Raw genomic sequence first — 13532 nt, 5'->3', positions numbered from 1 at the left:
TAAATAACTAGGATATATGACACCATTGAACTGTCAAATGACAATCATTGTGCAAAGAAAACGTTCCCAAAACCTCAGTGCATGGTTACACCCCATGATTTTTTTTAACCCCCAGACATGACCTCAGGGCCTTTAAAAGGGTACAATTACAAACAAAAGAAGATCAAGAGTACATGACCCACAAAGCACCCTGCACACTAATCCTCCTGGCCTCCATAATGTATCTGGGCTGACCTGTGTTTGAAGATGGAGAGTTGGCGCTGACTCAGACACATCACCGAGTTCTGTTCAGTGTTCTGAATTCATCACCTTTGACCTCCGGTCCTTCTAAACCTCATCCTCAGACAGGGCTGTGGGGCTTCTCCTGTCTCAAACTTGTTTGTACAGGTAACATGTTTACCTCTTTCACAACAAGGACTCTGGAAACTGTCATCACTGCACATTAGAGCCAAAATGTCGTCCACCAGCACCTCACCAAACGCAGGTCCAGCACTTTAATGACACTCTGATTGCAGGGTTACTGGGTGACTGGGCTGCCCAGCCAAAACGGCGTCCATTTCAGAAATGGGTACTGTCTCATGGTAAGATCTCAGCCGTCAAAGGCCACACTGTTCCATCGGCAGGTTGGAGGGGGCCGAAAGCAGGGGCAACAAAATATGTCTGATATGGTTTCTGACCTTGGCAGCAGACTTGGCATTCTCACTGGTTCACGGTGGTGCCAGAGTAATCAGCGGAATAAAAATGACCCAAAACATGAGCAGCCGCTGCCAGAGAGGACCAGCCAGCAGGAAATGACATATCTTAATGCAGCTATGGAGAGCAAATGCTCGATACGAATCGAAAAAAGGTAAGTAAATATTGCATTGGCAGACAAGGAAAAAGAGAAGAAGACAACTGAGACGGCACAACAATAGTGATGCACGTTAACTATAGACATACAGTACTATGCAAAAGTTTTAGACAGTAGTGAAACTAATTAAACTGAAACTGTTGGCATCTAGAGATGCACTATACGAATTGTGCGGCTGGTCTCACCCAACTCTGTAAACGGTAAACTTGCAGCTTAGATATGCAGTGATTTTGTTTTCACTCGATTTTATAGGTGCCTAAAAATTTCGCATAGTACTATGAGCCGGAAAAAAAAGTGATGTGATTGTGTGACACATTGCAGCACAGCACAGCACATGGTGGCAATGACAGGCACCCGGGGAGCAGTGTGTGGGGACAGTATCTTGATCAAGGGGACCTCAGTGACACCTTGGTGGTTCGGGACTCTAATTAGATTCTCTAAATTGTGCCAACTGCCCCCTAACCCTCCTGTGGTACCTGTGGTCAAAAGTGGTTCATAACTGGAAGGTAACAGCAAGATTACCAATCAGTTATTGCCACATGAATGAGAACCAAAAAATACACCTACACAGGCTTGCAAATGAGTTCACTGTCAGCTGGAATACTCATTATATATATTTATATTTTCATTATTGTACAATTTCCACAGTAGCAGTTGCCTGTTCTCAATGAAATGAGAAGTTCAGTCTGCATTGACCAAAGCATTTATACCATTATCCACATCTGAAAATATGAAAGTGAAGTGATTGTCATTGTGAAACACTGCAGCACAGCACGCGATGCACACAATGAAACATGTCCTCTGCATTTAACCATTACCCTTGGTGAGCAGTGGGCAGTCATGAAAGGTGCCCGGGGAGCAGTATGTGGGGACGATACATGCTCAATGGGACCTCAGTGCTACCTTGGCGGTTTGGGATTTGAATCAGGAATTTTAGTACGCTTCCTTACCCATTAGGCCACCACTGCTCCCACCATTGGGTCATTGGCAGAGGTCAGGGTGCCCACCAAAGGGTGCACAGCTCACTCACTCACACTCTTACAGTTTGCTTAGTATGCATTCCTTTAAATTGTGGTAGGAAATCAGAAAACATGCACAAAACCCGCACCAACAAGGAAGAGCGTACAAACTGTTCAAAAGCAAGAAACCAGATTCTAGGCCCTCAACCTTGAAGGTGTGAGGTTCCAGCACTAATAGTGGTAGACCACAAAGTCACACCACTTACTACCATTGTGTCCTGAGCAAAGCACTTAACCCCAAGTGTCTCCAGGGGGACTGTACCTGTAACTACTGATCGAAAGTTGTGTGTTACAGTGTCTGTTAAATACTGTCAATGTGAAGTGAAAGTGAAGTCATTGTTATTGTGAAACTACTGCAGCACAGCACACGGTGACAGAACGAAATGTGTCCTCTGCATTTAACCATCCCACTTGCTGAGCAGTGGGCAGCCATGACAGGCGCCCGGGGAGCAGTGTGTGGGGACGGTGCTTTGCTCAGTGGCACCTCAGTGGCACCTAAATAGTTCAGGTTTCGAACCGGCAAACCTTCTGATTACGGTTTCCCTTCCTCTCCCGCTAGACCAACCACTGCACAACGAAAAAGTAATGCACCCATAACTGAAACCAGTCAGAAACTGACCTGTTGATAGTGGTACTGGAATATGAACCTTTTGGTACTGAAAAAGAAAAGAACCAGAAGAAAAGAAATGGACTGAATCTCTGTCACTCCAAACCTCTGAAAATAAAACCAGTCCTGGAAAAATGAACACCAGACAAATCAAACAAACATCAGTATCTGTCAGAGAAAGAACTGGGAGGCGCACCGACAGAGACGCTTCCAGGAGGCGTGGCGCGTCTTAGTGCCGGCCCACGGCCATTTCCTCCCTGATTACCCCCTCTCGCAACGACGCACAAGATGACAACTTCAACAGGAGATGGAGGAGAGCGACAGCTCTGACAGCCCTCTGACACGCTGTGGCTTATATTTCACTCATCCTTTCAAAGCCAGCGAGCTGACAGACATAACATCGCTGATGCTTTTTTCTCCTTCTTGCGTCCTTTGATGAGTCAAAAGAAATGTAATAAAAATGACAGGCGGGAATTAATGAAGGTACAAGACAAACACAGGAAACAAAGCAGTACAAAAAAAACACGACGACCTAAACTCAATATTTTCTTTTTCATCCAGTTATCCACTGATGCATTTGCTTCTTTGAAATAAATAAATAAATAAATAAATTTCAAGCAAAATGCAACTGTAGCATAAAGTAATTTGTTTAAATTGTTCAAAAATAGAAAATATGCGCACAATAAATGTTACTAAACATGTTTATTATAGCCAATGATAACATTGATAATAAATCTTAGTTGATTTAGTCGAATTAGGATGAATTAGGATTAGGACAACTTTTACTTTTTTTTTTTTGATTTGGTTGATCTGATTATCTAATTAGGAAGCTGATCGTGTTGCAGGTGTTTTGGTGTTAAAATGCAACCAAAAGTTTCTAAATGTATTTTGTCAGTTTAATCCTATGTGTCTATATCTATAGACACATATTTACATCCACTCCTTCCTTTCAGATCTTTTGTTAAACTCTGCACCTGAAAGATTAAAGATTTTAGGAGACCGGTTTTGGTTTGTAAGAAATTTTAGACTCTGTTGTGGTGTTGTTGACTGAAGGTGGCCTACTGTATCTAAAGATAAAAAAAACGTGAGATAAATGGAGATAAGATGTCCCACTGGGTAATGGGAAGAGGGGAAAAAAACACAGATCAGTGAGAACCACGATCCTCCTCCCGGATCTCCCCAGAGTCAGGTGGACAATGTCACCTCCCACAGACCTTACACAGAGTTTATAAGTTAAACGAGTAGAATATGAGATACTTTAATGAAGGAGAATGGATGACAATGATATGGTACAAGAGGAAAAAATGGCGGAGTGAAGGTGAGTAAAAAGCTGTAAATAAAACAGACGGAACAGAAGGTAGCGGGGAAGGTGAGGGAGATGTGGAGATAAGGCTGATTTACATTGAGATGGCCTCAACAGAAAATGAAACCGTTCTCCAGGGCATAGTAACTAATTAATGCCGCTGCGCTGCTCTGTTGGCGGGGCGCGGGTCACGCTGATAGACAGCTGTTGGAAGAGGCTCTGGTTGTCAGGGAAGAGCGTCCCATGATGCAATGCAGCTATAGTGCGACCAATCAGACCTCTAATTACAGCCCTGGGCCCTTCAATGTCATTCAGTCACACAAATACGGGTGTGAGAAAACACACACACACACACACACACACACACAGATATATATGTATATACGGATGCACAAATAGTCGTAGGTAATAATAAAAGAAAAGACTGAATAAAAATAGTCATAGAACCATAATCTCACAGACACACATAGCCAGTCATATACACACCTAGCCTGTACACAGACCACAAATCATTTTCCCCCCTCAATGTTGTGCTTTTTCATCTTATTTGCTTGACCGCCGAACACAGAGAGTTCAAAAGGATCTCATATACAATCTCGCCCAATCTCACCGACTGGAGACAGAGGGGGGAATTAGATCACCTTTTGGGTGACCTCTTGGTGGCAACAGCGTGGCCTTGGGTATGGGGTTAGCTCAAGAAGCGCCCCACCCTGACCCTCGATCACACACACACACACACACACTGAACAACAGACAAATATACACTAGAGAAAGCATCCCCCCCCCAAACACACATACACAAATAAATACAGATTTTCACAGCCGAAGGACTCACATCCTCTTTTCTTTGAAACAACCAGGAATAAAAAAAAAAGTGTCTGTCCTGTAAAGCGACAAACATTTTGGCTTTAAAATTAAACTCCAGCCCAACATATTCCCCAATCGCTCCCATTTTCTTTTCTAAATGAAGGGTAGAATGTAACAGCAGCATCACCGGATCAGCTAAACCCTGCCCACGTCCAGGCGGCGTGATGGGAGCGGTGGCGATCACGCAGCCCTCGCCACCAAATTTCCTCCTGCCTCCCGCAGAGAACCTGAGCGAAAAAGAAACACAGTTGCCCCAGTTAAACCAACAAAGACACAAAGGGGGAAAAATTATAACCCACTAATGCCAGTGTCCTACATAGACAGGTCAGAAATACACTGATATATTGAGTGTCAAACCCCGGTACTGATTATTATTTTTTTTTTTAAATCTTTTTAGAGGTTTAAATAAATAAAAATAAAAAAACGCTACGATCCATTTTATTCCCTCAAACGCATGCTCATTTCCGAAGTCGGAGTGGCTGTGGTTTGGGAGGAGGGCGGGTAATTATGGGATGTTTCAGCGAGACCTCAGTGTTTGTGTGGCAGGCCCGGGTCGCGGGCGTCCCCGTTTGCCCGCCGCCGCCGCCGCAGCTTTGTCTTAGCTTGACCTGTATAATGAGTGTCACATTAGCAACACAACAAATCAAAAACGTACAGCTGTCAACCATATTGTGGCAGTGGGGTTTAATTAATATGGTAAGTAATGCTTATTAGACGAGTCTGGGTTCTCTAAGCCCTTTCGGAAAAAAAATTGGCAAAGGTAGAATAGAAAGTGGGCCGTTTGAAAAAAAACCCTGACGATGAATATAAATTGATCACCGACTTGATCCATCAGCCTTTTTTCAGGGAGGGGGAAGATGGAGGAAGTGCTGCATTTCGCGCCCTTTTCACTCCTTCCCGCGACAACGGAGTGAATGAAACCGGCCTACTTCCTGCGCCGAGCGGCGCATTAGATCGGGACGGATGGCGCTAATCTTACCGCCTTCTTTTGCCCGCGTGGCATCCTGAAGCATTTCACACGCCGGGAAGGGAAGAAAGAGAGAGAGAGGGGGGAGAAAACGTAATCACGGGCCCGCTTCACCTCGAACGCTGACACCAAAACCTTTTCACCGCGGAGAGCCGAGCAGGGCGACGCGCAGCTGACTCTCTGGGTGCGGGAGTTTATGAGACTCGGTGATTAGCCAAATCCTGCTAATCAATGAAACATTCACATGGTTTCCTGCGAGCAGGCTAATTCCGCAAAGCCTTAATTGGTCTATTCTCTGGTAAATAAGATGAGTTCGCATCCCACTCCACACACGCTGATATTCATTTGCACACACACACACACACACACACACACATTCACAGGAACCCGCATGCACACACACGCAAATCACAATCAAACACATCTCGCTGAAGGAGATAAGTGCACATTTTCTAAGAAGGTCAAATTGAATTTGATTCACTTAAAAAACGGACCGTTGGAAATCGGCAAGTCTGCTCAAACAATGAGGAGGGAAGATATAATCCTGGGAGCCACAGACACGTAGGAAGAGCCTCCGTAAATTTAATTCCAGGCGGGCGAGGGCTTGGCTAATGCACGCTCAGAGCTGCTGCGCCACCTAGATTCCGAGGGGCGAACTACAGAAGTACTGCTGTCCTGGACTGTTGTGAAATGGCCCCATCTCAGAAACGCAAGACATACGCTCACTAGCATTCAGAGCCAGAAAAAAATGTTGAGCATTAACATGACTTCATTTTTTTCTTGGATACCCAAAATTTCCTCAATCAACAAATTAGAGCTGTAATGATCCGTGGACCAAAATCTACATCGCAATCGAAATTTGTCTATCGATCTTGTTTTTTTTTTTTTTTTTTACTTTTGCACACACCCTTATCCTTCAGGCAACAAAGCGGCTTTGCTCTTTGGGCGCCATGACGTCTCTTGCTGGAAAGGCACTCGTGTGACACACGTGTTGGATTTTGGAGTTCACGCAGGATCATTTAGCGGCGTTGCACGCAAACGAGCGCCGCTGTGACTCAACTTCACACCTTTTCTAATAAGCACTCGGCAAAATCGCTCGGCTTTGCTAAAAAAACCATGACAACCGCTCAAACCCCCATCATTTAAAGGTCAAACGATGCCACTGCTCCGGGCGGCGGGCTACCTTTTTTTTTTTTTTTCACCTCCCCTCCCTTCTTCTATTTGTGTGAAAATTGCCTCTGCGGGCTCGCCAGGTTCAATAATCACTCAAATGTAAGACACTGGAACAGCAAACACCCATTTGAACTTTTTTTTAAAAAACACGGGGCGCTCTGCGGCGCGGGCCGCGCAACAAAACGCTCGTGTCGTTTTTTTTACGAGCGCGTTCGTCGAAACAGAATCAGCAGATTTTTGTCGAGTGATAACAAAGGGAGATTAATGCCTCACCACGAGCGGTCACAAAAGCTAAGAGGAATTTGGGGGGATTTAAGAAAGAATGGGGGGGGGGGGAGACAACCTCATTATCCAGCGGCCCATTATGCAACCGAAACCCCTGCACATTAATTAGCCCTTCCCTATTGAGCTGTGAAACCTAAGACAAATTTGCACAAGGGCTAATAATGCTATCGGCGCGCCATCGCTAACTCTGCAAATTGCTAATAACTTATTTGGAGACGTTCAAAGACCCAAATCCTTATATTGTGGCCGCCCGCCCGCCCGCCCTCGCTCAGAGGTGTGATGCAAACACACACGACCCCGCACACGCCGCCACGCACCCCGGCCCCCTTGAATCTATAGCGCCGCGAGGCCTCGGCACTAATCACCGGTGTTAGATGAAACAGTACAGGTTAATGGCCCGTGTCGTTCTGAGGGATCTAGATAAGGCCGAGGTCTCTGTTTCGCCGTGCTCGAGCGTATCCATTACTCGCTTTCCCTCCCGCTCCCTCTATTGCCAGAATGAAAGAGGAAAGGCATTGTGGGTGGAGGGATCAATGCGTAGTGGGGAGCGCCGCCTCATGCCCTTACACTCTGGCGCGCGGCTTCCCGCGAGGAGGGGAGCAAACTGGAAAGCGCCGGGCTTTTGTTCCCGTTGCCACCTCCCTCCCAGATTTACGACGTTCCTCTACAAAAGAGCGCGACCCCGTCCTTTTCCATTAGCCTATCAAATCTTTAATGGCCCGATTGTGAATGGGTTATCGGCCTTGTCCTACAGACACCGGATTTACGGCAGCCGGGCCCATTGTTTGAAAGGTGTGTTAAAAATGCACGTTGTGCATGTACCACAGCGTAACGATGTTAGCGTGCATGCTGTGCACACACACACGCGCGCGCGCGTAGAGGATCTGCGCTTTTATGTATTTAACTTTGCATTTTTATTATGATTCATAGCTGCGGCCTAACAATCCCTGAACGAGCAGCAAGCCGTGGCGACGGGGAAGTAGCACTCGATTTCCTGTGGGCTAATGCCGGCGATGCACTACCTGCCTGATCGATACGGCAGCCCCGTGTGACTCTGACCATTACTCTGATTGAATCCGCGGCAGTGCACTTATATTCCGGGGGACTCAGGTACTCCGCTCGCCACGACTGAAAAATTCAATCAGCGTTCGATGCGTGCGCACATTACAGAGGGAGAGGGACCCTGAAAATGTACAAAGCGTCTTCATCGCGGGTCAGTTTACATGCAGAGGGGGAGGCTGACATTTGGACACCTGTCAGTCAAACATTCAGTGTGCGAGCTGGCGAGGGTGGCATTGCGGGGGCCCTGTAGCCATGGCAACTGCCGTGGCAAAATTTCAGCAGCACGCTGGGTCAGGCTTCTTTCCCTTAAAATGGTTCCAGAAGGCCCGGCGCCTGTGGTCAAGTGGAAGTGTGAGGTTTTCCCGATGCGGAATGAAGACCGACTCGGGGTGAAGGCTGGAGGGGAAGCACTTGAACCCCGCGCTCCCTCTCTTGCGCGGCGCTCGCACCAAATGGGCTGCTTCCCGTACCCTAATTCTGCCCCATACCTCACCCCCGGCCAGCGCCTGCTTGTTTGGATGAAAGCCGGTAGGGACAAAAACCAGGGCATTTACGGCTGTGTGAGAGTGTGTGTGTGTGTGTGTGTGTGTGTGTGTGTCTTAGTGGGGGTAGAATTAGACTAAAGAGAGGTGGCGTGTTTATTTCCTGCTGCGTTCAGTGGGTGCACTAGCTTAAAACGGGTGAATAACAGCAGTCAGGAAATCACAGAGCAGCGGCCTGCGGCCAGGACCCCCGCGGCCAGAATAGAATTTAGGGGGATGATTTGATATTCAGAAACGATTACAGAAACGACATGTGAAAGGTGCAAATGCAAAACTGTTTACTGTAATTCCTGCCTTTTCCCCCCTCATTTTCGCGTGTTATGCAATGACAGCATTTACGGCCAATAAAGTGGTTATGACCGCAAAGGAACCGATTTTTACTTCCCTCATCTCGGCCACTTTTAGGACAGTAAAGTGACTTGCGTGACACGTACAGTTAAATTGCAGCTGGGTGTTAATTGAGTTGACCCGGCGAACATCAACCGGTAATTCTGTACGCCCTGTCTCGATGAAAAAATTTAATTATTTCATTTGTAAAGAACATTTGAATCTGTTCGGCCTATTTTCATCACTGAGCAGGTTAGCTTACAGGCAGACGTGCAGATGATGAATGATTATTAACCTTAACCCATCAGAAACCATGATGACACAGGTGTCATAAACTCTTTAATGTTCTCGTACAACTTTTCTCACTGAGACCCAAAGTGACATATATACCCCCCCCCCCACCCCCAACAAAAAATAAAGACAATCTGTATTATCTCAGCACTGCACCGTCTGTGTTCTCTGAACAAACAGAAAATCCCTGTGTTCGTGAAGTATGTTGAAATGGGTGTTTTATGAAACGTTGCACCATGCAATTTTATCCCGAGCTTTCATGCCGCCACATCATTACTCCACTCTGGAGTGGGCCAGTCGGTGTTTCCAGCAGCGCTTGGAGCGTCATTTTGGGGGGATAATCTGCGATCAAATTGCTCGGATTGGTCCCACCCCATCTTGCCAGGAGCACGGTTTACACTGTGGCGGCCCCGGCATGCCAAGGTGAGAGCTGACCGCCCAGCAGACCAGCGTTGCCAGGTCAGACAGGAAGCAGCCCACTGATCGATCAAAACAAACCCAAATAACATCATATACAAAAGATCCCACATGAAGAACCCCACAAAAAAAATTATTCATTTTTTAAATCATCAAATGAGTTAACCAAGACAGTCAGTATTTTGTGTGGTGGGATGAGAGAAGATTAAAAAAAAAAAATAAGATGCAGTAAGGTCAGGTTCTTGATTATGGAATAATTATTTCATATATTCACATAGAGCAGAAACATAGCAAAAATGAACAGTAAAAAACACCATTCCTGGCAACACCAGCAGTGTTGGCAACACATGCCTCAATCAAGCAAATAACTAAAGAAAACTCTTCCTTTGATATAAAGAAAATACTAATTAACATTAAGAGTAAAGGTCGTTCATGGGTCACAGCCAGTGCAGTTTTCGAGAAATAACAGGTTCAAATATGTTTAGTGAATTGACACAGTGCATCGTTTTCTTTTGTTTGATAATGCACTTTATAACGTAATCCGTGTTTTTAGTTTTTCTTTGAACTTCGGTAGTTTATCAGCAGTCGGAGTATTGATGATCAGTTAATTCCACTCAGCAAAGTCCAAATTCATTGGACATCATTCAAAAGTAAATTCAAACAATGCAGGACTCATTTTCTACATTCCTGAAAATCTGACTGAATTTTAAAACTTTTCTACCTGGAAAAGTGCTAGGTTTTGTGTTTGCAGGTAACTATTCAGACATCTCACCAAAAATAAGAAGCACCCAGGATATTAAACTGGCGAAGCTCCATTTGAGGGGTGAAAAATACTCTGCTCTAAATGATAGGTTAGCATAGCGCGCCATCTAGAGGATTTTATACGAAAAGGGCATTTACATTTTTACATAATCCCGCCTAGTGTCACTGAAGCACTAAAGGAATTAATAGTTAATGCTAGTCTGATTGACCAAACTACCTTAAAACCACTTACAGAAATGCATATATGTTGCTTTTAATATGTTTGATTATAGTAAACATTATAATAAGATTAACAATACAAACTGCTAATATGACCTAAATTATTCATAATAATACTGCCACTAATACTACTACTACTACTAATAATAAGCAGAAACAGAATAGGTGACCAATGTCTCATATCCTGCTCTATTATTTTAGTGTTACGAAACATACATTCAATTTCATATTGATCCAGTTTGCTTCTTTATACGTCAGAAAGCTTCTTTAAAAAAGAAGAACATTGGAAATCTTGAGGGCAATTTGCGTGTAAGGCCATATTTTTGGGGGGGGACAGTACTGACAGCTGCTGGTGAACATGGCCACTGGGGACATATGTGACGTGCGTTTCTTGGTGCCTGTCCCAAACCTGGGCAAATGGGGAGGGTTAATGCGTCAGGACGGGCATCCGGCGAAAAACTTTTGCCAAGTCTTTGTGCAGAACGCCAGGCCAGTTGATCAGCCACGGTGACCCCTAACGTGAGAACAACTGACAGCTGCTGGGGGATTTCATGAATTACTTTTCAGATTAAATTATGGCTGAAAAATCTTTTACAAAAAATTTGTGATTATAATCAGAGCAAAGTTTTTTTTTAACTATGCACATTTTCTTTCATTTTACATTATTTTGTGATATATTGAAATATAGATGTGCAGTACCTGATATAAAACATCAATATATTTAAAAGTTGTCTGGACGTTGTGTACAGGTGCTTCATTTTTTACACCTTCATATTGCAAAGCCGCAGTACTGTTTCTAATTTTATTCTTAACCATTGATAATGGTTAAGAATTCTTGGTTAAGAATTCTTAATAAATACATTTATTAAGAATAAATGTATTTATGGATTGAAATGTATTTATGGATTAGGCTGTGTTCAACCTAATGCTGTCCCAACAACCCTCAGTTTCAGACAGGACGGGGGCCATCAGGCTTTCAAAAAAATGATAAAGAAACTTGACGAGGAATTTGTAAAGTTGAAAAAGACGTATACACATCTAATGTCTCTGGCTTTTAAAAGAAACTTACCTTTGAGCTGTTGAGTGTCCTGCAATGTTTTCCATGTTAATATCTCCACATTGTTTAATCCATAAGTAGCGATCCTGTAATGGTTCTTCCTGAACTTTATTTAGTGCTGCCCTCCATCAGCAGGTACTCCAAGTCCCGGGCCACTCAGCACATGCCCAGTCGGTAAGGCATGACTCACAGAAGAAGACTGTAGTGAGTGTCTCAAGCTCCTGCAGGAGTGGATGTCACCGCACTGAAGAGTCCCCTGATGTCACCCCTCGAGGACTTTTCAAGAGGGGAGAGGAAAAAAAAGGTGTGATGCCGGTCTGGAGAGGTGAGAAGGTGAGGTGCGCCTCCACAACGTCCAAAAAAACTTGGCAGCGGAACCCAACCGAGCATCTCGCCTCGTATCTCCGCTGGACCTGGAACCCGACCCCTGAGGTCACACTGAAGCTGTGCAGGTGTGGAGGAGACACAGCATGTACGAGTAAAGGGGAAGCAGACTGGGAGGCAAAGAGAGACAGAAAGCGTCAAAGCTGATGGAGAGAGAGAGAGAGCGGAAGAGAGAGTGAAAGTGAAGGTGAGCGAGGAGGACGAGCGAGCGGCAGAGCAAGAGCTCCTGCTCCACACAGCCCCAGTTCAGCTCTGCCTTCTAGCCTCTCCTCAGCATGAATACATTACCATCCGCACAATAACGCCGCTTATTGTTTATGAATTACCAGCCTCCTGGCCAACAAAGGCTATTTTCATAAGAAAACTCTAATTCATTTCAGCTCCTATTTGATTAGAGGCAGAAGAAAAGGAGCCCTTTGGTCAAAGCCCCCGAGGGCTCAATGTTTTTATTCATTCCTGTTCAATAGGGCTTTATTGCTCTTCTTTTCAAAACCTGACGGGGAAAAGCTTTTAGAGTTAAACATTGACAAAAAATTATTGGGCGGCTGTTTTTTTTTTTTTTGTGTGTGCAATAACAAACCCCTTCAAAAGGACGCTGAGCCCTTATCCATCCATCCATCCTTCCTTCCTTCCTTCACTCCCCTTTCTCTTTTTTTTTGGAAGGGGGAATTGTAAAGGCTGGAAATTAATGACAGACAGTAGAAAGAAAGAGGGAATGAACAAGAGGGGGAGAAAGAGAAAGAGGAGAGGAGAGAGAGAGAGAGAGAGAGCTGCTCACAGCCACAATACATGTCAAATCTAAATGATCACTGGCCACTGAATAGACCAAAGGGATGGGGGGGGGGAAGACAGGGAAAAGACCAGGTCTGAGTGGTGTGTGTTCATATAGAGAACAATGAGCAATGCTCAAAGTGTCTCCCCGTCCCTCGCTGTCTGATTCTTAACTATTCTGTGCCACAGCTAGAAACATTAGACAGGATATTAGCATTCTGCTTCCCGCCTCCAACAGGTGACTCCTGGGTTCATGAGATGAGTCCCTTATGAAAACGGACAAAAGAACCAACAGAGCGCGGCACCCCACTGGAAGTCACTTTCTAATGCTCCTATTGGTTGGAAGTGGACCGAATTGGACCCAGGTGTGTCTTTTTACGATTTTATTGGTGCTGCAACCTGCCACAGACCACCACCACCCCCGGTCTTACAAACTCCACACAAGAGTAAAGAGGAGGTGAAAAGAGAACAAAAATGAAAGGCCAACCTGGCATTTATCTCCCGGTTTTATCTATACACTAAAGGATAGATCAGGATAAATCAGGGTGTCTCTTTTTTTCCCAGCAGGGCTTTATGCTCCTTTGTATTTATGCAGGAATATTTAACAGGAGACAAAAGGTGACTTTCTC

This window comes from Denticeps clupeoides, chromosome 9 (assembly GCF_900700375.1).
Source record: "Denticeps clupeoides chromosome 9, fDenClu1.1, whole genome shotgun sequence".
In the NCBI taxonomy this organism is placed as follows: Eukaryota; Metazoa; Chordata; class Actinopteri; order Clupeiformes; family Denticipitidae; genus Denticeps; species Denticeps clupeoides.
The sequence above is the reverse complement of the archived record's forward strand: the minus strand, read 5'-3'. Positions refer to the sequence as shown.